Raw genomic sequence first — 26,756 nt, forward strand, 5'->3', positions numbered from 1 at the left:
TGCAACCTACGCTATAGCCTGCAGGATACTTAATTCCACCGATCGAGACCAGGGATCAAATCTCTTGTTACTAAGGCCACCAAATATGAGAGATGTATGGGACTTTTGCATCCTCAGAGACACTATGTTGGGTTCTCAACCTGAAGTGCTGCAAGGGGAATTCTCCACTTTTTTTTTTTTTTTTCACCAGTAGGCATCTCCATTTAACCCATGCCTCAAACTCAACCTGTCCCAACCACATTGCTCATCTTTTCTGCCTCTGTTCCAATGTCACCTAACTCAGTTACTGATACCTCATGTCTCAGTATGCCCTGGTGTCTGTTATGAGACACCATCACTATCTTCCCAGCAGGGCCCTAGATCTTTCCAATTACAATCTCCTCCTCTTGTAAAAACCAAATGAAATTTGTGACTATTTTGGTTATTGTGTGTACCAAATCCTACTTTACATTATGTACATTTCACTTAACACGTTAGAGTTCACAAACTTGTATCGGCCATTTCATGGATTCTGTCTTTCTCACTCTTCTGTGAATCTCTTCGAGTCAGAGATCTTGGATTATTTGCAGTTGTATTTATGGAGTTTCTAATACACTACTTGTATGCATGAGGATGCAATAAATTGCCATGGCTTAGGAGAAGCTTTCCAACTTTTCTCTTGAGTAGCTCAATACTTTAGTGATGTTGCTTCCTAACAGTTCTTTCTCTTGTTACTAAGGCCACCAAATATGAAAGATGTATGGGACTTTTGTGTTTGATGAGCATCAGGATTAAAAACATTGACAATAGTTGCAGATATCAGTGAATTTTTAAAAAACATGTTGACTATAAAAGTAATATTAATTACACTCATTTAAATGGACTACATATCATGCAAACTGATAATAATGATTCATAACTGTAATACATGTTAAATGAACTTTGTTATGAATTTAACTTGATATGATTTTCTTGATTATGCTGCTAAAATATTCATATGTATTTCATTGTCATAAATTGTTTCAATTTTCACATGGTTGTCTATTCAGAATTTTAAAAGAAATCAGTGAAATTGTGCTTAGCATTATCTTCTGTGTTTTGGGCTTTGCCAGAGGTATAAATAAGAGTTCTGGTCATTAAATAGATTGGAATGTTATGTTTTTTTAAATAAACATACTATAAAATTAACTTTTTTGTGAACAATTCTATGAGTTTTAACTCATGTATAGATTTCTAGTCACCACCACAATCAAATATAAGGAACTGCAATTTTTCTCACTTTAGTAGTTTAGCTGAATTAACTGGAGCCTCGAATTGCTGGGCAACCTGCTTATTACACATACTTTTCAGAAACCCCAAAGTTACTCTCTTCAGTCATATGCAGAAAACATAAGAGCAAGCCAAAAGGTTAGATGGGTGACCCAACCATAAATAAACACCTGACTTATTTATTAAAGAATGGTAAGCCCTGGAATTTTGCATTCTCTTTCTTACTGATGTGAAAGACACATACCTCTGTTCTCATATCCAAGTATTTGTCTCTTTGTTTGTTTGTTTGGTGCGTGTGAATGTGTACACACCCCTGCCCTCATACCCAAGCCTTTATCTCCTATTTGTGTGTATGTATTCAAATATACCTGCATGTATATACATACCCATAGCTTTGTGTCTGCTGACTTTCAAAAATCTTTTATGAAATTCACATGTGTTGTATTAACTATAGTCAAGTCATTTTCATTGCTAAATAGCATTCCATTGTATAAACCCAGCACGATATGGCCATTCTACCTTTGATGGACATTTGGGTCATTTCCATTTGGGCTTATCTTTTTAACAGATTTAAATAATTAAAAATCTTTATATTTATCCACATAATTACTATTTTCAGTGTTCTTCATTCTTTTTCATAGTTACAGAATACTATTCAGCAATATAAAATATGAACTATTGATACATACAACCATATGGGTAAATCTCAAGATAATTACACTGAGCGAAAGAATCCAGGAAAAATAAGAGTGCTTATTGTATGATTCCATATATGAGACATTTTAGAAAATAAACTAAACTAGATAATGACTATATGCAGACTAATGTTTGCTTAGGCTTAGTGGAAGGGTGGAAGGGGAGTGAAGGATTACAAAGAAGCACAAGAAAATATTTTGGGTTGATAGATAGGTTAGTTTTCTTGCTTAAAAGAAAACCTATAGAATTTAACAGTGAAGACATTCCATTAGCCCTAGCCAAACTGAGCCACTTAGTAGTTATGATAATTCTTGATGGTTGTTTACCATATGCCTCTATTAATGTTAGGTTTTTTTTTTTTACTTAAAATAGTTTTCCCCTATATCCTAATCATTGCACATGAAGAAATAACATATTTTTATAAAGCTTAGATTGAGTACTAAGCATCTAATTTTTAATTTATTTGAAGTTCCAATAATTAGTTTTTTTCCCCTCTATTGTGGCCTGTGTCAAGTATGACCAGATTGCTATTATGATCCCTTATTAAAATGTGGTTGTTTAAAGGGCTTACAAAACTATGTTTCCTGAGATTTTACAATTATCTCTAGCACAACATAACTAAAGTAGTCCCTTAATATTTATGAATAAACAAATATGGAAATGCACATACCAGTGAAAACTTCAAGGCAGATACTACCTGAATCCAGGGTAGGAATTTTGTGCAGTGCTAATTTCAAAAAGAGGTCTAGTTAGACAGACTTTAGGATATTTTTAATTTCTAGAATATTGTAATTTTCTGAAACATCTGAATTTCTTCTTTTATGATATGATCTTTAACTAAAATGGTCTCTGAAGTCCATTCCCAGTCTTAGCTTTCTATTATCCTGTTGTGCTATAAAAAGTTAAATTATGTTCCCCCAGAGATTTTCCCACTGGAGTTTGTACAGAATATGCCAAAATATACTTGGTGAGAGGGAGTGCCCATCAAAAAGGAAAGTGAGGCATGGAATAGGTTTTCTTATAAAAAGTATTTTAAAAGTATATGTATGAAAAATATTAAGAATATTTATATCACTGTTTTTTTTTACTATGCTGTAGTCTGCCTTTCAGGAAATGGGGTGCAATCATGAAGAATGCCAAGATGTTGCATGATTGATCACCAGATGTGTGTATAAATGACATTCAGTTTGTGCATTGATGCATAGGTAGCATTTACAAACTAACTATCATATTGATGTATGTGGTCTGTTTTGTCTTTGCTGGCCTGTCTTGTATATCGTGTCTTATTTTTCACATATATTGTGATACTGAATTATTTTGTTTATTCTTGTTTTTAATAAAATATTTCTCTAATTTTGATTTTTTTCCATTATAGAATAAAAACCCCCACAGGAATCAAGTTTTTATCACCCGTCACAGTAATTAAGTAATCTCTGATACCACTTCTTGCTGTCTACTTTCATTCATATGCACATTATATCTTATGATCTCCTATTGGCATTGCATCAATACATTTTCATTTTTAATAAATTCTGTGTTCCAAAGTTTGAAAAATGCTGACTTAGTCAAACAATTACTTGTGTGACTATTTGATTAATGTTTCTATTTTTCTCAAGAAAATACATTTTCAATAGTGCTCCATGTCTATTTATTGCTCACTGTTTTATCTCTAGAAACTTGCTCAGTTTCTGACATAGGTAAATACTAAAAAACAAACAAAAAAATGCTTTGTGTGTTAATATCCGTAGACCCAGGAACTAGTAATGTATGCCAGTAAGTTAACAAGGATGCCTGTTATCCTATTATGTATCAAGCCTCAGGATAGATTTCTTCCACTGGGGTGTTCTTACCTTTGGGTTGGGGTTGTTCCAATTTCAGCCAACCATCTATCTGTCTGTTCTGTATGGAATTACGTATCTCACGAAGTGAATGTGTTCTCTATTTTCTGCCTTGTCCTTTATGGCAAGTCTTGATTTGCTGGGAAAGAAATGCTCAATATATCTCATTGTAGAAAAGCTATCTTTAGTAGCTTGTGGAATTTAAGCTCACTATTGAAGTAAATTTTGCTCCTATGTTTTCAGGTGTCTTATTATCTTTCTAAAATATTTCAATGTGTATTGAAATTAAACGTGTTCTCAAGCATTGTTATAGAGAAGTAATTCCACAACTTATGAGGGCAGATAAATGAGATTTGAGGATATATACATTAGTACACCTAGATTTTAAAGCATTTAATTTGCCATTTTACTGGTGACAACTTCTGCTATATTATATTCTTTAGAAGTGAGCCACTAAATTTAGCTTATACTCAGAGGAAGAGGAATTAGTCTCTACCTTTTGAGGGAAGGATAAACTGGAAAAAATTTTGTGGACATATTTTAAAACTCCCACAAAGAGATACATACAAAAATCAGTATTCTTAGATAAAGTAGATATTTTATTTTTAAAATAACTATAGACTATTATAAGAATGGAAAAGCCAGGTAACAAGAAGAAACTCCAGAAAATTAAGGGAAAAATCACTAATATGATTGCCACAATAGATATGCATTTATATATATAATTATATATATAATTTATATATACACATAATTATATATATTATTATACATGTATATATATATAATTATATAATATACATATAATTTATATATATACACACACCCTAGAAGATATAAAACATAATAAGAATAGTGTTCAGAATTTATTAGGAAAACCTATAAAGATAAACATTTAGCAAATAAGGAATAAGAATATACATAATTGGCAATGAGGAGTCAGCATCCAACCAATAGGAAATGCAAGGGAAGTTGTGTGTCAACAAAGAAGAGGGAGGTACAACAAGAGTGGGTGGGAGAAGGAAGAGAACTGGATGTGGGGAAAGAGAAAAGAAAAGGATATAGAGAGGTAAAAGAAAAGGATGAAGAGAAAGAAGAAACATCCTGGATCCAATGAAGCTGTGTTCTCATCAGCAGCTCTAAGCACTAAAGACAATATGACTTCAGTCATCTGAGGGAAAATGATGGGTGGACTAAACTGCAAGGGCCAGAAACAGTTCCAGTCAAAAGGAATACAAATATTTTCAAGACATCCAAGGACAAAGAATTTTTGTCTTTCACAAGTTTTGGAGTTTGGGGAGTAAATATTTCGTATTGGAACAGAAGGATTGATATGTCTGGGTGACAGTATCTAGAGAAAAAGTGGGATAAATCATATAAATATCATCATAAAAAAAAAAAAACAACAGAAACTTCTTCTTCCAGTAAAGGCAGGCTGTACAGCTTCCAGTGAGAAAAACTAGAAAATCTGGAGGAAAGAATCTGTCTGAAGTACTGAGAATTAACAAAGTGGTGAAGAATTATGAAGCCAAGTTTCCCTAAGAAGAAAACAGAGGGAAGTGAGCTTTTAATGGTAGGGACATCTGTGAATTTAAGAAGCATAGCTGGGCAGAGCTTCAGATTAACTTGAGAACAAATATTGAAGTTCACAGTCTGCAAGTAGAGGGTCCTTGGTGAATCCATTTTGCTTTAGGTTAGGACATGGAAGGATAGTATACTAGGATTAAGCGTAAATCCCAAATGAACCCAACTTTTCATGGACTAGTGTCTAGCTTTTAATCATATATATTTTTATTGGATTAAGGTGACTTGGATTGCTACTTTAGTAGTTACCTCTCAGAAGAAAATGTTCTGAGGGAAGATAATATCACTCTAGACTGAAAATATCTCTGTAATTTTTAATGCACAACCTTCCGTATCCTTAACCCCCTGGCAACCACTAACGTATTGACCACATCTAAAATTTTATTGCATAAAAGTCATGTAAATGGACTCATAAGGTGTGTAACTTTTGGATTTTTTTTTTCTTCTCAGCATAATTGCCTGGATATTCATCAAGTTGTTTTGTAGATCAATAGTTGGTCATGTTGAATTTCTGAAATAACTAAATAGTTGTTCATTTCATTCCATGGTACATATGTATCATGGTTTAGCCATTCACTGGTTGAAGGACATCTGGGCTGTTCCCAGTTTTGGGTTATTCTAAATAAAGCTGGTAGACACAGGTATACACAGGTTTTTATGTGAGTATGTTTTCATTTCTCTGGGATAAATGCTTAAGAAGGCAATTGCTGGAACACAGAGAAATTAAATGTGCAATTTTATAACTGCCAATCTGTTCCCTAGAATGGCTGTAATATTTTACACCCCACCACAATGTATAAATGATCCTGTTTCTCCACATCCTTGACAGCATTTGGTGCTGTCACATTTTTGTTTTAACTGTTCCACAGGTGTATAGTGGTAGCTCCTTGTGGTTTTTAGTTTGCATTTCCCTGATGGATAATATGTAAAGCATCTTTTCATGTGCTTAGTTGCTATATGTATTTCCTCTTCAGCGAAATGTCTCATCCTGTCTTTTGCTCATTTTCCAATTTTATTTTTCGTCGAATTTTGAGAGTTCTCTATATGTTCTAGCTTTAAGTTCTTTGTTGGATATTTGGTTTGCAAATATTTCCTTAAAATCTCTAGCTTGTCTTTTCATACTCCTCGCATGACCTTTTTGCAGAACAAAAGTTTTAATTTTGATGAGGTTCAATTTATCAAATTTTCCTTTTACAGAGTGTTTTACAGAGCCTAAAAACTCTTTAGTTAGCACTAGATCCTGAAATTGCTCTATTTTTTTCTCTAAAAGTTTTGTAGTTTTACCTTTTACATTTTAGTCTATAACCCATTATTGAATTAATTTTTGTATAAGGAAAACCTATCCTTTTTATTTCTGTATAAATTCAATTTTAAAATATGTCCATGTATATATCCTTGATTTTCAAATGAACAAGTTCACATATACATGAATTAAAATACATGTAGTAAAAATGAGAAAAAGTATTTTGTGCCATCATACCTCTGTGCCTTTGTTTTTGCTGGATTGCAAGAAATGCTTAACACTTTCTAAAAATCTTGATTGTCTTTAAAGTTTAGCTCCAAGTCCCATTCTTTCCAGGAAGGCTTCCCTGACCACCTGTCCTGAATAGAGACCTCTCATGTTCAATAGCACCCATATGTACAGTTAGCTCAACTGCTACAATAGTTAGACTAAAGTTGTTTCACTTCTGTTCATACACGGTGCCCTCTCCTACCACAGGGCTTTTGCACCTGCTGTTTTCTCTGACTGCAATCCCTCCTGATCCCTCAGTCCTCAGGTCAAATATTACTTTCACAGAACCCATGAAGTACCCTGATCTTAAGCCGTAAGCTTTCATAGAATTGGTACCTAGTACGGTTGTTAATTAGGATTGATTTATTTGATTGTTTGACTTTTGTCATCCCCAGTAGACTGTAATTCCCATGAGGGAGGAGCTATTTGGTTGAGGTCACTCTTAGAGGGCATATATATAGCACAATTCCTGGCAAATACCTGATACTCAATAAGTGTTTCTTGGAGAAAAAAATAGTGAATGAATGAGTTTTTAATTTGTAAATTTCTGGAGGTAAGACAGTGACCTAAAACTCATATACCTAGAAATGAGAAAGATTTAATAGTCAGTTTCCAAATAGGAAAGCTGAGGATCTAGTTTATCTACACACAAAGAGTCTAGGAAAACAGCAATATTTATGGAGATATTTTTACTGGGGGCAGGAGCCAAGGTTGTACATAAAAACTTTCCTGAAACACCCTTGTGATTGGAGTTAAGTAGCCATAATCATTTAAACAATCAGAGTGATTACTTAAATTTTTAATTCCTTTTGAATGTAGAGTCATTACCTAAGAAAGCCTCCTATTATTCCCTTCAGGTAGTAAAATAAAATGGCATTAAGAAATGTGGAGATGACCAGACAGGAGGAGCTTTGTGGCCAAATTTGTGCCACAGTGCTTTATAAAGACTGACTATGATGTGGCCGGCCTATTTATGAGTTAAAAATATGCATTATTTTGTTTGGCCCATTTTCCATTTCTGCTCTCCTGGGAGCCCCGTTGAACCATGGCTCATTTTAACTCCCCCTCATTGTTCTGTATTTTCCATCCACCAGGGGCGGATGGGAGAGAAAGTCACTTTGCTATTGTCAGCTGCACACAGAATCTCTCCCAGAAGCAGGGAAGGTAAAAGCCCCATGTAGAGAACTTTCCATTCTTAGCTAAACCTAGCTGCTGTGGCCTGAGGGGCTCATCAAGTATTATAAACACCGATTAAATAAGGTAGGTCATTTCCATCACCATTTTCCAGAGGGGGAAATGGAGGCACCTCACGTGGGAATGACATTTGCAGACTCAGGAAGATAATGTGCTCTTGCTTCATTCCTTTCTCCTTGCAAATGCTGGCAGAGCCACGGAGGAGTCTGAATAGGATACAAACAGGTCACATTTGAGGGCTGAGGTGTCTCATTACAAACTTCCCAGTTTTACTACTGTATATCCATATGCTCTATATCCAAATCCATGACAGAGGCACTGCACATCTCCTGTTTTAGCATCTAATAGTCCTTGCCAGGCAGAATGAAAACGTTGATTACATACAGCTTTGCCAATGTCTCTTGACAGGAAAGAGCAAGAAAATCCTCCTGAACAAATGAAATGTCAGTCAAAGCTCAAACATATTAAAGCAAGATAGACTATATTATTTTCTTAGATTAGAGATTAACTGGTTTCCAATTAAGTCCTAGGATGTATAATAAGCTAGCGGGGCTGGCTTTATGATTCAAGAATATTCTTTAATCCAGGTTGGTTTGTTTCTTCGTTTCTTGTTGTTTTTTTTAGTTGTCTTTTTAGTTGTGTGCTTACCTCCTTGTAAAGTGGGTGTTAACATTCAACTTGGAAAGCCACTGTTTGGGGAACTGAAAGAGAGGTATTGCTCAGAATTTCATCCTTCTTTCTTAATGAGCTGTAGTCTCTAAAATGTTAGAACAGGCTGAGATTTGAAGAGAAAAGAAACCCGAGTTTGAGCTGTTCACGTCTTGACAGTTCCCCACCCTCAACCCTGCTCCGAGCTCTGGTTTGCCACGCAAGGATGTTTCTTAAAAAATTTGTTTGTGTGGCAGTGTGGGCAGGAGGTAAGAAGGAAAAGGAGGATTTTAGAATGAAGCAGGACTTTTGAAACGTGTTGCATTTTCACAACAGGGAATGTGGCATTGGAAGTCCCTGGAAGGGGTGCAAATTTGGTGCTCTCATAGTTTGCTCTCCGATGACTTTTCTTCTTGAAAGTTAATTGGCGGCAAATCTCTGCATCTTTGATTCATAGGATCCATTGACTTATGGGCCCCAGAAGGAGATACACCCCTCCCTCCAGGCTCTTGCTCTGAAATTGCAACCCAGAGATCTTTACACAGCTTCCGGATACTTTCTCCCTTACTTCAGAACTTTAGAGTGAAATATTACCTTATAGATGGTCTGCATCCTTGCTCATGAAGATGTAGCCCAAAGAACAGCAGCACTGCTTTCCCAGGAAGCCTGGAGAAATGTAGAATTCTCACCCTGGACCTACTGAATTGGATCACGCCTTTGAACAAGATCCCCAAGTGATTCATATACACATTAAAGTTTCAAGAGCTCTGCTCTAGATTGAACCCCTTACTTTATAGATTAGGACACTGCAGCCCCGATCTGAAGAGTTATTAGCTAGTGTAACACAATGACAAATCAGAGCTCACAATTCCACTTTCTCCAGGCGTGCTACTTTCCCTCCCTATGACACTGCTTCCCTTGAACCTGAATTAAGACTTGTTTGTGTTGATTAGTGAAAAAGAAAATGACTCTTCAGTCATGGCAACATAAATTGGCCCTGGATTTCCATTAATCTCTGATACAATTTGTAGAACATACTGGGCATAGTGCCTGTGTTTGTAGTAGGTGTGACACTGTTATCATATTAATAAGGTTACTTATACTAATTATTATTGTTGCCATTGATTTTATGTGTGAAGTAAAACTAAAAAAAGTAGCGAAAAATTCCCACAGAGGTTGTCTTAACCACCCAACTAGCTTGCAGTCCAGACCAGGAAATCATAGAGGCTGGTATGGTGGGACATAGGCTTATTTTCCTTTAAATTCCTGCCAGAGGCTAGAAGGTGGTAAGCTGGTGAAATATTTACCAGTGCCTCATGGCTCCTTATAGTCGTAAGCGTTGTAAACCTGCTTCCTTGGTAGCTTGAGAAGATGCAGAGCCATTAGAGACACTACCAGTGCCTTCTGGGAGAATCTCTTCTGCTCTTTGTAGGCTCATTCTCTGCATAATTGGGAGACAACTGGCCTCCTGGCCAGCAATCTCTCTTCTTTTGATTCTTTTCTCCCTGTTTGCCTTCTCTCTCTTCCTTCCACATTTGTGAAGCACCTACTATATGCTAGGGTCCATGGTAAGTGCCAGAAAAATAAGTGGTACTTAATTTTTTTCCTCAAAAAAAAGAGTTGTGGTTGCCAAGTGAGAGGTGAGGGAGTGGAATGGACTGGGAATCTGGGGTTAATAGATGTGAACTATTGCATTTGGAATGGATGAGCAATGAGATCCTGCTGTATAGCACTGAGAACCCTATCTAGTCACTTGTGATGGAGCATGATGGAGGATAATGTGAGAAAAAGAATTTGTATATATGTATGTGTGACTGGGTCACTTTGCTGTGCAGTAGCAAATTGACAGAACCAGCTATAATGGAAAAATAAAAATCATTAAAAAATATCTTATTATAGTTCACGGGGGTCACCTTTGATGCGTTTCCTTTGCTCACCCAGACTTAAAAGAAAGGCTGTCGAGTGAAAGAAAATTGAGTATACACTCAGCTAGATTTGGAAGTTGACCAGGGTATGCATCCCTGGTACTTTTTACTTGTTGGGTCAGAAGTTAGGAACAATTTGAATGTTTTAACGAATCTCCTCACCTAGATTCCTAAATCAGAGCTTCTTTCTAATTCTCTTTTTACTTACAGGTGACTTAGAACTGGGCTCAACATTGACAATGATAATGTCACATATAGGATTTATTCCCTGGAAGTGGGATGTGTTCTCTCTTTCAAACCATTTCACTTCCTGGGCATAGAATGTCAGATCCAGGGCTGGTGAGTGTGTCATGTGGTGAAAATGATCACACCTATTGTAGAAGTTGTTAAAGTTACTTGCTTTAAGGTCAGACTTACTTTTTTGGCATGAATGATGTATGACAAGGTGATGGTCAGAACTTGACATATACTATTCATTTCTTTGGAAGAGAAAACTAGATAGTCCTTTCTGGTCCCACACACAGACGTGGCTTACTACAACTCTACTAACTGCTTATGCAGTAGTGATTTACTTCAAAAGATTACACCATTACATCTTGTTCTTAAATCAGAGGGTTCAAATAGCAATGCCATATTTAATTAGGACCTGAGTAAGACTTCAGCTTTGAGATAGAACAACCTCAGGAATGAATCCTTTCATCTGTGAAAAGTATGTAATAACATAAAAGCCTTCTCTGAGTGTAATAAGCAAGGTAGGGTTGATCAGAATTAGGTAGAGACTAGAATTATAAAATTTGGGCAAGACTTTCTAAAACTACACAGAAAAACTAACCAATAGCTAATAACATATTTCCAAGTAGAAGTTCTAATAGGGATAATTTAATAGATATGTTTTATGTTGTAAATATAGTTTTAAAAGTCATTAAAGGGGTTCATATTTTAAGTAGCATTCACCTATCTCCTTTAATTAAGTGATGGGAAAGATACAGCATAGCAGGTAAGCATTTAGTTTCTGAAAGCAGGCAACTGTCTTTTCAAATTTGTATCCCTCAATTTACTAGCTATCTACCTAACCCTTCTAAATGCCCATTTCTCATTTTTAACACCCGAGAGTAATAAAACGCAACCAACTGGAGAGTTGTATGGGTTAAATGATATAACGTATGTAAAGTGTCTGCCATATAAATGTGAAATTAACATACAGTAAAATCGAATCTTTTGAGGGTTATGAATATTATCACATTTATAGATTATTGTAACCACAGAATGCAAAACAGTTCCATCTCCCCAAAAGACCTCCCCACCCCCAACTCTTGGCAAACGCTGATATATCCTCAATCACTATAGATTTGTCTTTATGAGAATATCATATAAATGGAACTAGGTATTATATAATCTTTTGAGAATGACTTCTTTCGCTCCACATAATGTCTTTTGAGATTTATTCAAGCAGTGATGTATATCAATAGTTAGCTTCTTTCCTGGCTGAGGGCCATTCCAGTGCATGGGTGTATCACAGCTTGTTTAGCCATTCACTCATTGAAAGACACATGGATTGTCCCCAGATTTGGCAATTACAAATACAGCTGCTATAAACATTCAATTTACAGCTTTTTGTGCTAATGCGAATGTTCATGTCTCTAAAGTAAAATACGCAGGAGTAGGACATCTGGGTCCTACAATAAATATATATTTAGCTTTCTAAAAACTGCCAAACTGTTCTCTTGAGTGGCTATACTATTGTGCACCCCCATTAGCAAGGTCTGAGGGCTCCAGCTGCTCTGTGTCCTCACCAGGGCTTGGCCCCATCTGTATGTTTTACTTTAACCATTCTACTAGGTGCATGGTTTTAGTTTGCATTTCCCCAATGACTATATTTGGGTATTATTGATTATCTTTCTGTGTATGTTCATTTTGTTTCATATGTCCTATTAGGTGAAGTGTCTGTTCAAGTGTTTTTCCCATTTTCAGTTTGGTTCTTTGTTTTTTACTATAGGGATGATGTTGTCTATGGATGAATTTGAGGTTGACATCTTCACCCTATTTTCTTCCAATATCTGTGCACTCTCGGTCTTCTACTCAAGTCGTTGATTTTTTTTTTAGCAGCATTTGACAACATTCAGCACAGAGATACAGTACAAGTGTTGTGAGATTTACGTCTAAGTATTTTATATATATATTTAGAGCCACACCTGCGGCATATGGAAGTTCCTGGGCTAAGGGTCAAATCAGAGCTGCAGCTACAGGCCTACACCACAACCACAGCAACATTGGATCTGAGCCACATCTGCCACCTACACCACAGCTTGTGGCAAAGCCAAGATGCTTAACCCACTGAGTGGAGCCAGGGATTGAACCCACATCCTCATGAATACTAGTTGGGTTCTTAACCCACTGAGCCACAACGGGGATTCCCAGTATTGTATATTTTTAAAGCTATTGTAAGTAGTGCTTTTTTTTTTTTTAATTTCTGTTTCCAAACATGTATTGCCATTATATATAAATGCGATTGATTTTTGTGTATTGCTTTATACCCTGTGACTTTGCTAACTCACTTCTAGGAGCTTTTTTCTTGATTCTTGAGGTTTTCTACATAGAAAATCACGTCTTCTGTAAATAGGGATGGCTTTCTTTCTTCCCCAGGATTTTCTTCACATGCTTTCTCCCCACAGGTCAGTGTCTACTTCTGGATGTTATGCTACGCTGTGCCCACACTAGGTGGAAGAGGAGTTAAAATGTGAAACTCCCTGGTAATTTGGTGGTACTTTGAATTTTCATCTTCTTCCCCAACTGTCCTGTTAGTTGGAGTCTTCAAAAGGACGCTCCTTGCAGTCTGTACAGGTGATAGAGCTGCATTGAATGGGAGAAATGGTGTGGTTGTGTTTACTTCATCTTACCTTGAACCAAAACCAGAGACTGGATTTGGGATCTTTTCCCCCTGGTAATTAGAGTATATTTGTACTTCTTATTCACACTCTCTTTTCTGTCCACTCTCCTTAACTTCCTTCTTCTGACCTTATTCCTAGACAGACAGCCAGCGTTAAGAGCAAGAAGTGTTCCAATGGAACACATTAAAATCAAATGTACACTGAGTTTTAGCCTCCTTTGCACTGTGCTCCAAGAAATTGAGTTAAATGAGTCTGGACACAGGGCAAGGGAAAACTTTAACTCAGTTTATGTTCAGATTATTTCAAATTAGTGAGTTAATGAGCCCCTTAAGCCATAGAAATTATCTGGATCAATTTACAACACAGGAAATCAATGGAAGCTTTCTTTGGTTTGCCAGTGTTGGTTATTGGCAACTCTGTAATTTTTGCATTTTAAAAATTTTTTTTTCTTTTAGGGCTGAACCCATGGCATATGCTGGTTCCCAGGCTAGGGGGCTAATTGGAGCTGTAGCCGCTGGCCTACACCACAGCCATAGCCATGCCCAATCCAAGCGACACCACTGCTCAGGGCAATGCCAGATCATTAACCCACTGAGTCAGGTCAGGGATCGAACCCGCAACCTCATGGTTCCTAGTCGGATTCGTTGTCGCTGTGCCACAACGAGAACTTCGTGTAACTTTTGCATTTTTAAATGTGACGGTGTGTATGCTTTGCCAGTGTAGGCATGGGTCGCAGTGAGAGGTGGCTGGGGGCCCAGTGATGGAAGGAATTAAACAGAAGATAGCGATGATGTGAAGCTCTTGAGAGCTTGTTTTGACTGGTTTTATGGGGTTCATTGCACTTTTATCTTTTTCTCTGGAGTCATCAAGTAAACATGGGCTCTCTGAAAACTCTTTCCATTCATTCACAGGTGATCTGGCTGGTGAGGTTAAACTGATCTAACCCCATGGAAGCTGCTTGGTAGCTTCCTGCTGTTTCAGAATGAACTTTGGAAGGATGTTAGCCACCTGTGAGTTGCGGCTCTTCTTTGCACTGCACCTGGCTTTCCAGTCAGGGACACAGGCACCGACACACTCCAGGGTTCCCTTTAACACCCACTTCCATTCCTCATGTTTCCACGGCACCCAGCGGCTCTCAGAGCTGGTCTGTAACATCGCCATCTGGTGGCTGCAAAGCTATATGATGTGGAAAAAAAAAAAAAAAAAAAAAAAAACCACTTGCTGTTTTCTAGGTTTTTTCCAAGCTATTTCTTCTGCTGCTCTCAGTTGATTTAGGATGAACTCATGACAGAATTGTGCACGGTTTTAGGCCTCTGACCAAGCCATTTCTCTCTTCCTGCATGTACAAGCCCAAGAGTGGATGAGGTCAAGGAGCAAGAAAAAAAGCAGAGGGATTGGGAAAGCAACAGGGCTTCTGATAAGAAATCTAAGAATTACATAGAGAAAACAGGTTCTCCTGAAATGCATCTGATCCATGTAGTTGCATTGAGTTTCCTTCTCTGCTTGGGTTGCTTTAGGAGCTTTTTAGTCTCCTTAGTGCAGACAACCTATCTGGACTGAGATTTCTTTTTACATTCATGGTTCTGGGTTAGGGGTCACTGCTAGAGAATAACTTCTACACCCAGCACCTCTTCCCGCCTGCACTTCCTCCTTCTGCCTTAACCCCAAAGGTGCTTTGCTGTTTCATGGGTTATAGTTTGCTTCTTTTACCTACATAAATCTGGAAGGTTTTTCTGTTCTCTGAAATCTTTAGTATTCTAGAAGAAAGTGCCAAAAGGAGCACTGCTGCTTCAGTAATCCTGATGGAAACATAAGCTCATAAGGAACAGGAATCTGTGCTGTGTTTTTATTTCACCACTGTTGGCATCTCATCTCTCTTCCCTAAATTGCTCACCTTAGGAATTCCTCTTTCGTTTTTCTTTTCCAAATTCTCCTCAGTGCGATAACATATGTTTGTATGCCTATGTACACGTACCTATTTCTATGTTTTGTGTGTGTGTGTGTATTATATAGGAGAGATACAGTGAAGATAAAAAAACTACCAAATTATCTATCTACTGGATGGCCAACCTTTAAATAGTCCAGTATCTAAGTGATTTATTACATATATATTTAGAAACATTTAAGGACTGGGACTAAAGCTCTTTCATTTTTTAAAAAAACCTAAAAAACTTGGAGATTGAAGGCTAATCAGTCAAAAAATACACACAGAGACCTAGGGATCAGTTGGAACCCAAATGTAAAATAAAACTAAGAATTTCATTGTCAGACAAACTCATGAAAAGACTACAACTATCTGAATCACTGACAGTTTCATCAAGACAACAGAAGAAAGAAAGTTCCCTGACTATATTCAGAATCGATAGTACAGAGGCCAAATAAAAACACTTAAAGTTCAATTCTTTATTCATAAGTGAAGTCCTTACCTCCACCGTCAGTCTACATAAAGGACTGTTAATGCCAAAGAATTATCGTAATAAAGTTGGCTCTATTCTTTTGCAGAACCGTATTAAAAGTGCAAAGTTTAATAGTGGGAGTTCTATTTTGGCCAAACAAAATGACAACAGCAACACTAAGAAGATATAGGTGACAATTTGTGGAAAAGTTTTTTTTTTTCCTCTTTAAGGCTGTACCTGTGACATATGGAGGTTCCTGGGCTAGGGCTCAAATCAAAGCTGCAGCTGCTGGCCTATACCACAACCCCAGCAACACCAGATTTGAGCTACATTTGCCACTTGCGGTGTACACAGCTTGTGGCAATCTTGTAATCCCTAACCCCCTGAGCGAGACCAAGGATTGAACCTACATCCTCAAGGACACAATGTTGGGTTCTTCTTCTTCTTTTTTTCTTTTTTAACTTTTTTTAGGGCTGCACCTGTGGCATATGGAAGTTCCTGGGCTAGACTTCAAATCGGAACTGCAGCTGCAGGCCTATGGCACAACCACAGCAACACGGGATTCAAGACGCATCTGCAACCTGCACCACAGCTCATGGCAACCCCAGATCCTTAACCCACTGAGTGGCAGGGATTGAACCCACATCCTCATGGATACTGGTTGGATTCGTTTCCTCTGAGACACAACAGGAAATCCACTATGTCGGGTTCTTAACCCACTGGGCCACAATGGGAACTCAGGAAAAGTTTTTAAAACACAAAAACATGAAAGGAAGAATTCAACATTTTCAGCTCCCTCAGTCATTTCATGTAAGAGCAAGTGGCCTCCCCAGTCATAGTACCTCTCAGGATTCAACCACGTTACAGAGCTCCCTAAAATGTTAGCTGAACCCCAGGATCTAGGCACTGTCCTTCATCCTCTCTTTGTAAGGCAACGTGTGTGTGTAATATATTTTAGAAAAAATTTCCATAACAAACTGCTTGAATCAATTATGGATACTTAACAATGAAATCCCCTACTTTCTAGAAAGGAGATAAATCACTCCGATACTTCTGTTACCAGCGCGGACCCACTGAGTGATACACACACTTACACTTACGTTCCCATAGGAAGATGAAGGTGTTTGACAAGAGTGTGGACTTCTTGGAAGAAATGAATATGAGTAGAACTGAAGGAAGAAGGTGATTCAAATTCCAGAATTTGGGATACAAACAAAGTGACAGGAAGGAGGGGAGGGAAGAGTGGAAAGAGGGAAGGAGAGAAAATAAGAACAAATCTCTTACATGTCCACCTACCAAATTATTCACAAATGTAACATATATTTATTGACTATCCTGCAGGGAAAAAAAAACACACACACACAACAAAAAAGACAAATATCGGTCTCTGACGTATGGCTAGCATTGGCATGTCTTTGTTAATTCCTCAAATAAGTATCTTATTTTTAGAAAAAATAATAAACAGAATTGTAAATCTAAAGTGGATGGCAGGTGATTTAGAACATTCATTAACACTCAAATCATGGCCCCGGGATCATGGGCAGAAGCTTCACCAGGGTGCTTGTTAAAATGCACACCAGGGACCCTTGACACGTGACCTGTGCTCAGACGGGCTCCTTGTTTGGTTTAGTGCACTGTTGCTGCATCTTGGAGTCTTAATTTTTGAACAAAGGGCTGAATTTTCATTGTGTACTTGATTCCACACATTATGTGGTTCTGTGCAAATCCTTGGACATTTACACTTCAGCATATCACTGAGCCATACCTTTCAAGATTTTTGGAAAATCATACTTGACATAAAAAGGGGAACTGCTAAGTGGTAGCTGTTATATTCCTGAAAACCCATTTGCTAACAATATGTGTACTAGAGGATTTATTTTCTTTCTTTTGGAGGAATATTGTTTTTCTTTGCTTATTTATGTATAGATATGCTCATTGTTAAGTAAAATAGAGAAGTTTGTAAAGAAGAAAATAAAAATCTCATAAAATTCATCATCCATTGGAATGAATATATGTTCTTTAATCTATTTTCAGTCAACAAGCAGACATTTCCTGTGTCAATAACATTGATTGATATGACTAGTTAAATGCATTGTATTTTGCATAATATTCCATTTATATAATCCCATAATTTATCAAACTAACATCCTATTGGTGAATATTGTTTTCAAAAGTTAATTATTGTAAATAATGCTGTGATAAACTACCTAATACTCATGCCTTGGAAAGCTGTTTTTTTTTCTTAGAAAACATTTTTAGAAATATAATTTCTAGTCAAATGATTTTGTGCCTTGAAAAATATTGTCAAATGTACTCTTGAAATCTTAAACCAAATTACCTTAGTATCAATAGGGCACAGAAATAGAAACATGGCCAAACACTGTAAATTGCTCCAATCTTTCACAAACTCATAGATTAAACAAATAATTTAAAAAGTTCCTCATTACCTGTGTTTCTTTGATTAATTAGTTATTTTGGATCTTTAGCATTTAAGGTCATATTACCTGTCTGTATTTTTTTTTTTTTTTTTGAGGGAGGTTTATTTCATTCGTTGTTCTTCTCCCCCAGAGGTCATTGTCAGGTATAAACAGTTTTATTTTCCAACTTCCTCTTGTTTTCAAATTTATTTATGGTGATTTATTTTTCACTTAGAAGTTAAAAAAAAAAAAAGATGTACCCTAATTAACATTTCAATCTACAAACATTTGAATTATATGTTCTGTATTTTATCTCTTTTTTGTTATATTATTCTTAGAAAGTAACCTTGTTTTTCAAGAAGTCACTCTAGGATGTTAGTTTACACAATTAAAAAAAAAAATTACAGTGCACAAAAATAACCTAATAACCTCTCTTTCAAAGCTTTGTCTTGATAGAAGACACCCTTATAATGGAGAATATTGATTAATGTTAAAGACTTTCCCAAACGTCTAAACTTTGGATCTGCATTTTTATAGAATGCAGCCTAGGAGTAAAGAAAGGGAACAGATTCTCTTTGGCTGAGTGCCTGAGTGGGTTAAGGATCTGGCATTGTCCCTGCTGTGTCTACGGTCACTGCCATGGCAAGGGTTCCATCCCTGGCCCAGGAACTTCCACATGCCATGGGTGCAGCCTAAAAGGGGGAAAGAAAAAGAAAGAGGACAAATTCTGAAATCAAAAGACCTAGTTTAAACATCATTTAGCAATTAGGCAACCTGTGGAAAATCACTTCTCTGAGCCTCACATCTGTTAAATATGTTAAAGGCACACTTCCTACCTAAGCATAAGTTAGGTCTCGGGAGACACGTATTATTTTCTCAATAAAAAATTGTTTTACATGATCAGTTCCCTGTTTTTGAAAATTTTACAATCCGTGTAATTTTCTTCTTTCCTTTTCTGTAATTATATTGTACGTTTTAGAGTCTGATTTGAAACAAAACATTCTGAAATGTTCAGTTTACACAAAAATTCTCAATACGTATACAGGTTTAAAAAGCAATAAAACAACTATCCACATAAGTTGGTGTCAGAATGAAGATCAATTATGTAGAATATATTAAAAGATGCCTGATTATATCTTCTGAGCATTTTTCAATTGGGTGGTTTTTTTTGTTTTTTTTGGTATAAGCACACTTCACTTCCAAAGCTTACTTTCATGCACAATCAAAAGCTCCCCTGCATTATAAATGTAACACATGATCATTATAAAAATTTGATTAAGATAAAAAAGATGTTTTAAAAACAATAAACATCATCTGAAATTAAAAACAAACTACTCACATATACAATTGAATTATCAAGACTTTGAAGGCCTGAGTGCACTTTTCTCATCCATTTGCATCAATCACCCTTTCTCCACTCTCTTCAGTTATAACATTACAATCATCAAATTTGTTTTGCATTTCTTTGATTTTCTTTACAGTTAACCACATGTGCATGCATCTATACTTTGTGTAAGTAGAGTCATACTGAACGTTTTCTTCTGTACCTGGTTTTTTTTTTCATTTAATGTCGCATTTGTTCCTGAGATTCATACATAATTGGATTTCATTCACCTTTATTTACAGTTTTCTATTATATAAATGTACTATGTCATTTACACATTTCCTTAAAAATCCCTCTCATTCTGGGAGTTCCCTTCCTGGCTCAGTGGTTAATGTTCCTGATTAAGATCCATGAGGACATAGGTTTGATCCCTGACCTTGCTCGGTGGGTTCAGAATCCAATGCTGCTGTGGCTGTGGTGTAGGCTGGCAGCTACATCTCCAATTCGACCCCAGCCTGGGAACCTCCATATGCCACAAGTGTGGCCCTAAAAAGCAAAAAAAAAAATTTCTCTCATTGTTTTGGTGGACACATATCAGAATATGCCTCAAATTGGAGCTCTGGGAGCCTAGATAAGGCTAAATTGTTTTCCAAAATGTACAATGTTACCCTGAGCAATGTACTTTTATTTCCTATTCTTTCCAGCACTTAAAATTGTCAGACTTACAATTTTTGGAGAATAAAATGACATTGTATTGTGGTTTTAGTTTGCATGTATCTCCTGATTAATAATGTTGAGCTTATTTTCTTGTTTGTGGCCAATCCTTTTGCTCATCTGTGGACTGTTAATTCAAATTCTTTGCCAAATTTAATTTGGTTATATTTTATGATTATTTTTTATATATTCTCTATACTAATTCTAGGTCAAATATCACAAACATCTGCAAATATCATCTCCTTTCTTCTGACTTGTGTATTCATTTTCTTCAGATTATGCTGTCTTTTAAAAATTGTGTGCCATTGAATCCAACTACAAAAATTTTTGCATATAGTAAGACGATGAGAATCAATTTCCATTGCCTTCAGATAAAAAACTAATTGCTCTAAAATCATTGATTTAAAGTCTATCCTTTCCTCACTAATTGGAAATGCCAGTTCTGGGACAGAATAAAAGTCCACTTTTTCATTTACAGGCAGGCCATTTTCTGAATTCTCACTCTGGTTCATTTATCCATTGAACTAATATTGTATAGTTTTGCCATTTTTTAAAATTTATTTTTATATTATTATTATTATTATTTTTTTGTCTTTTCAGGGCCACACCCATGGCATATGGAGGTTCTTAGGCTAGGGGTCCAATCGGAGTTGTAGCTTCTGGCCTACGCCACAGCCATAGCAATGCCAGGTCCAAGCTGCATCTGCAACCTACACCACAGCTCACGGCAATACTGGGATCCCCGACCCACTGAGCAAAGACAGGGATCAAACCTGAGTCCTCATTGATGCTAGTCAGGTTTGTTCACTGTTGAACCACGATGGGAACTCCTTGCCATTGTTTCTTGATATCTGGTAAGAAAAATCCCCCTAATTATTTGATTAATTCAGAAATGTCTTGTCCATTTTTGGACCTTTGCTCTTCCAAAAATTTAGATGTACCTTTAGTTAAAAAGAAAAAAAAAATGGGATTTTGGCTTAAATTGTTTTGTAGATCAATAAAGAAGGATCTGAAAGTTTTGCAATGCTAAGTCTGCTGTTTCCCAAAATAAACATCTCTACATTCATCTAGGTTTTCTTTAATTTCTTGTAATCAGTGTATGTGACTTCCTCCATAAAGTTTTTCATATAATTTGTAGCTTTATCCTATCAGTAATTAATGTTTTAGTTGTTCCAGTAATGAGATCTTTTTTAAAATGATGTGATCTATACATTTATAACCAGTATAATAAATATAATTGGGTTGTGTATAAAATGCAGAAAATGTAGACAACTTTCATTAAGTCAAATGCTATTGATTTTTCTATGTTTCTGTATTATTTTGGTTTTCTAGGTCAACAATCTTGAGCAGCCAGAGGTGGCAGTTTTATTTCTTTCTTCACAGTCCCTATCTCTTATTTTTTCCCCCTGGACTATCAATGTTAAGAAGAAATAGTAAAAATGAGAGTTATTTTAGTGTTCCTGATTTTGCTGTAAATATTTCCCAAGTTTTACAATATAACTTAATATTCATAGTTTTTGTTTTTTGGCAAAAGCTGCTAGAAAGATGGAGATAGTCCCAAGTTCCTTTCTATTCCTGATCTACTAAAACATGTTATAATTAAGTAGTGGTTATTTTTTGAGTTCTTTTTCCCTATTCAGGTGATCATATGGTTTTTCTCATCATTAATCTGGTAACGTTAAAAATAACATTAGTTTATTTTGTAATTATAAACTATTTTTGCATCGGTTGAAAAACCAATTAAGATATATTTCATTAACTTATTTTGCATACTTTTATCTGTTTACTAACATTGTTTAAAATTTTTGCTTCTCTATTTGTAAGCAAAGTTATATAATGTTCCTTTCTCATACCATTCTTGCTCATTTTCAATACCGCATTAGAGATGTTTTTATTGTAGGTAGCCAGCATTACCCTGATACCAAAACCAAATAAGGCATCACAAGAGAGCAACATTTCAGGCAGAAGTCTCTTCGATGAATGTAGATGCAAAGATCCCTGACAAAATATTAGCAAACCTAATTTAACAATACAAAGGACCATACACCATGATCAACTGGGATTTATTCTATTGGTGCAAGGATGATTGAACATATGCAAATCAATACGTGTGATACCCCACACAAAAAGTATTCTTACTAGATGCAGAAAAAGCAAATGACAAAATTCAAATATCTTCATGGTGAAAACTCTCAATAATGTGAGTATAGAGCAACAAAGGCCATTTATGACAAGCCCACAGCTAACATCACACTCAGTGGTGTGAAGCTGAAAGCGTTTCCTCTAAGATTAGGAACAAGACAAGGATGCCAGTTTGTGCCACTTTACTTAACATTGTACTGGAAGTCCTAGCTAGACTAGAACTAGTTTTAGACCAATCAGACTTAAAAAAAAAAGGGGAATAAAAGATATCCAAATCAGATGTAAAACAGTCATTGTTTGCAGATGGCATGATACCAAATCCTATAGGTCCCACTAAAATAAAACCCCGTTAGAACAAATAAACACATTTAGCAAAGTTGCAGGATACAAAATCAATATACGAAAGATTGCTCACATCAAGAATTCCCAGACACCAGCTGGTTGCCTTACAAGACAACTCAGTTCTGACACTGCCCACCCAGAGGTAGTATCTGATTTCACAGGTCAAGGGCTCAGTTCCACAGGAACACCTGTCACTTCAGATGCCTTGGTTTTACCTTTGCTTCTGACCAACTGGCTCTAAATCATATGTCCCCATGGCCCCCTCCTTGGGTTTAAGTAATTTGCTAGAACAGCTCACAGAATTCAAGAAATCTTTTTACTCACTAGCATATTGGTTTCTTACATAAAGGATACTAAACAACATGAACCGACAGCCTGATGAAAAGATACATAGAACAAGAATCCCAAACAAAAGCACTTCTGTCTCCATGGAGTTTGGGGCTCAGGATGGTATTACATGCAAGCATTCTGGTTCACCAACTTGAAAACTCTCCATATCCCATTTTTTGGTTTATTACAGAAGTCTCATTACCTAGGCATGGCTGATTAAATCGTTGGCCATTGGAAATTGATTGAACTTCTAGCCCCTCACCTCTTCCAGGAAATCAGAGGATGGATCTGAAAGTTCCAACGTTCCAATTCCCCTGGCAACCAGCCTCATCCTTTGGCCACTGAAGGGCTTTCCAGAAGTCACCCCATTAACATGAAAGACACATTCATAGCTCTCATCACTTGGGAAATTATGAGGATCTTAGGATCTCTGTGCCAGGAACAGGGACAAAGACCAAGTATATTTATTATTATAAATCACAGTATCACTGGCGTTAGATACATTTTCATATTTCCATTGGCCATTTGGAGATCTTCTTTTGGAAAATGCCTGCTCAACACTTTGGCTCATTTTTCTTTTGACTAGTCTGCATTTTCATATTGACAAATAGAAATATGTTAAATATTCCAGATGAAAGTTTTTTATGGGATACTAGGCATACCTTTCCCCACTCTATGGAATACTTTTTCACACTTGTTAGCAATGTCTTTCAATGAATAAAATTTCTCAGTTTTAATGTAGTATAATGTATCAATTATATTCTTCTTTATGGTTAGCGGTGGGGTGCATTAAACCAAATTTTGCCTACCTTGATGTTGTAAAAAATATGCTCTCATGTTTTCTTGGAGTTCCCTGGTGGCTCATTTGGTAAAGGAGCTGGCATTGTCACTCCTGTGGCTCAGATTGCTGTTATGGTACAGGTTTGATTCCTGGCCCTAGAACTTTCACGTGCTATGGGTGTGGTAAAAAAATATATCCTCTTATGTTTTTATTTTTTTTTATTTTTTATTTTTTTTTGTCTTTTTGTCTTTTGTTGTTGTTGTTGTTGCTATTTCTTGGGCCGCTCCCGCGGCATATGGAGGTTCCCAAGCTAGGGGTTGAATCGGAGCTGTAGCCACCAGCCTACGCCAGAGCCACAGCAACTCGGGGTCCGAGCCGCGTCTGCAACCTACACCACAGCTCTTATGTTTTTAAATGCATCATTGCTCTACCTTTTAACTTTAGAGCTTTAGCTCCCACCTGGAATTATTTTTTACATAGTGTGGGGCAAGGGTAAAGATCCATTGTTTCATGTGACTACCCAATTGACCTAACACATTTTTATTGAAAAACTTATTGCGTTTGCATATATATACACATACAGTCTTTCATTTTTTAAAAGTTTTTCGAAGTATAGTTGATTTACAAAGTTGTGATAATTCCTACCGTACAACAAAGTGATTTAGTTATACATATACACACATCCATTTTTTTAAGATTCTATTTCAGTATGGATTATCATTGGATATTGGATAGAGTTCCCTGTGCTATACAGCAAGTCTCTGTTGGCCAGTCATTCCATATACCACATAAAAATTTTAAAGGCAAATTATCCATTTCCACCAAAAAATATTTGGGGGCATTTTTACTGGAATTTCATAAAAATCTGTATGTCATCTTGAGTAGAATTAACCTTTTTGTAATTTTTGTCTTTTTTTTTTTTTTTTGTCTTTTTAGGGCTGCACCTGCAGCATATGGAGGTTCCCAGGCTAGGGGTTGAATCGGAGCTGTAGCTTCTGGCCTACACCACAGCCACAGCAACATGGATCCAAGCTGCATCTACAACTTACACCACACCTCACGGCAACCTCAGATCATCAACCCACTGAACAAGGCCAGGGATCGAACCTGCGTCCTCATGGATGCTAGTCAGATTAGTTTCCACTAAGCCACGGCGGGAATTCACTCTTTTCACTTTTTTAACATAGTGTGAGGCAAGGCTAAACGGTAAATGACTTATTTACCTATTTATTTAGGTCTTAATTTCTATTGACAATGTTTTGTAGATTTCATTGTAGAACCGTGCAAATTGATCACTAGACTTACTCATATTTTTATCCTATTGTATAAATAGTACAATTTATTTTAAAATTTCACTTTTAATTGTACAAAAATAGATTCTGGGTTGATTTTATCCAAGAATCTTGTTAAATTTACTACTAATTATAGTAATTTGCTGATAAACCATTGTTTGTGCACAGTCATGTTATATCTGAATCATTGCCATTTTATGTCTTTCTAATTTTTATAATTTTTTTTTTCTTTTTCTTACTTACTACGCTTGCGGGCAGCACCAGCTCAGGCCTGAATAAAACTGGCAGTAGGATGCACAATTGTTTTCTACTTAAATTCAAGGGGAAAACTTAGTATTTCATAAATGGTATTTGCTTTCAGTTATTTTTTAATACACCATTTATTAGAGTAAGAACACTTTCTTATATTCTTAAGTTGCTAAGTGTTTTTTAATCATTAATGGAGACAATTTTGTCAAGTTCTTTTATTGCCTCTATCAAAATAATATGATTTTCTTGTTTTCTCTCCCCATGATAAATTATGATGATTGATTTTTTGAAGTTTAACCATTTGTTTCATAACTAGAATAAAGTCCATTTGGTCTACAATATATTATACTTTTCATGTATTACTGGATTCTATTTGCTTACACTTTATTAATTATTTTGCATTCATGTTTTTAAGAGAGATTAGTATTAATTTCTCTTGTAATGTCCTTGTCAGGATTTGTAATCCAGGTGATAATTTTTTAAAATGAATTACGAAATGCTCACACTTGATTCTGGGGAATAAATTTTGCAATATCAAGAATGCTTCTACCCTAAATAATTTAGAAGTTACTGATTAAGTTATAAATGAATTTTATCGATTTATTTATTTACTTGGTTTTTAGGGCTGCATCCACAGCACATGGAAGTTCCCAGGCTAAGGGTCGAATCAGAGCTACAGCTTCTGGCCTACGCCAAAGCCACAACAACATGGGATCTGAGTGGCATCTGCAGCCTACACCACAGCTCATGGCAATGCTGGATCCTCAACCAACTGAGTGAGGCCAGGGATAGAACCTGCATCCTCATGGATCCTAGTTGGGCTCATTACCACTGAACCACCATGGGAGCTCCAGGAAGTTTATTTTTAAATTATTATTTTGTATTTAAATCACACCCTTCCATAGTAGATATAGGGACATTTCAATTTTCTGTTTCTTTTTTTTTTTTTTTTCAATTTCTGTAAATGATATTTTTCAGAACCATTGTAGTCAAAACCAACTGCAATAATGCTAAACAACTCTTGGGGTTTCTGCTGTGGTGCAATGGGATTGGCAATGTCTCTGGAGCACTAGGACACTGTGGGTTTAAAAGATCTGAGGTTGCTGGAAGTGGGTTAAAAAGATCTGAGGTCAGGAGTTCCCACCGTGGTTCAGCAGAAACGAAACCAACTGGCATCCATGAGGACTTGGGTTTGAACCCTGGCCTCGATCAGTGGGTTAAGGACTCAATGTTGC

This window comes from Sus scrofa, chromosome 9, assembly GCF_000003025.6.
Source record: "Sus scrofa isolate TJ Tabasco breed Duroc chromosome 9, Sscrofa11.1, whole genome shotgun sequence".
NCBI classification, from domain to species: Eukaryota; Metazoa; Chordata; class Mammalia; order Artiodactyla; family Suidae; genus Sus; species Sus scrofa.